Here is a 334-nt window from a genome sequence, read left to right as displayed (position 1 = left end):
CCCCATCCCACACCCCACATCCCCCGTCCTGCACCCCACATCCTCCATTCTGCATCCGCATCCTACACCCCTGCAAAAAGCAGGATACCCCAAAAAGCACCCTGGAGCTGGGGGGAAGGATGGAGGAGCCATTTTCGCTGGCACCTGAATTGGGGTGATGGGGTGACAGTAGCCCCCGACTCACTGCTCCTTCCTTGTCTCTGCAGGGCTCAGAGGCCCCAAGTGCCTCCACAGCCAGCCCCAAGTGCCACCCCCCAAACCCCGAACCTGCCCTCCTGCCACCCCAGCCTCCAGATCCCCCTCCCCACGCAATAAAACGTCTTGCCCCAGCCTA

This window comes from Phaethon lepturus, unplaced genomic scaffold, assembly GCF_000687285.1.
Source record: "Phaethon lepturus isolate BGI_N335 unplaced genomic scaffold, ASM68728v1 scaffold48242, whole genome shotgun sequence".
Lineage (NCBI taxonomy): Eukaryota > Metazoa > Chordata > Aves > Phaethontiformes > Phaethontidae > Phaethon > Phaethon lepturus.
This window is presented reverse-complemented; position numbering follows the sequence as displayed.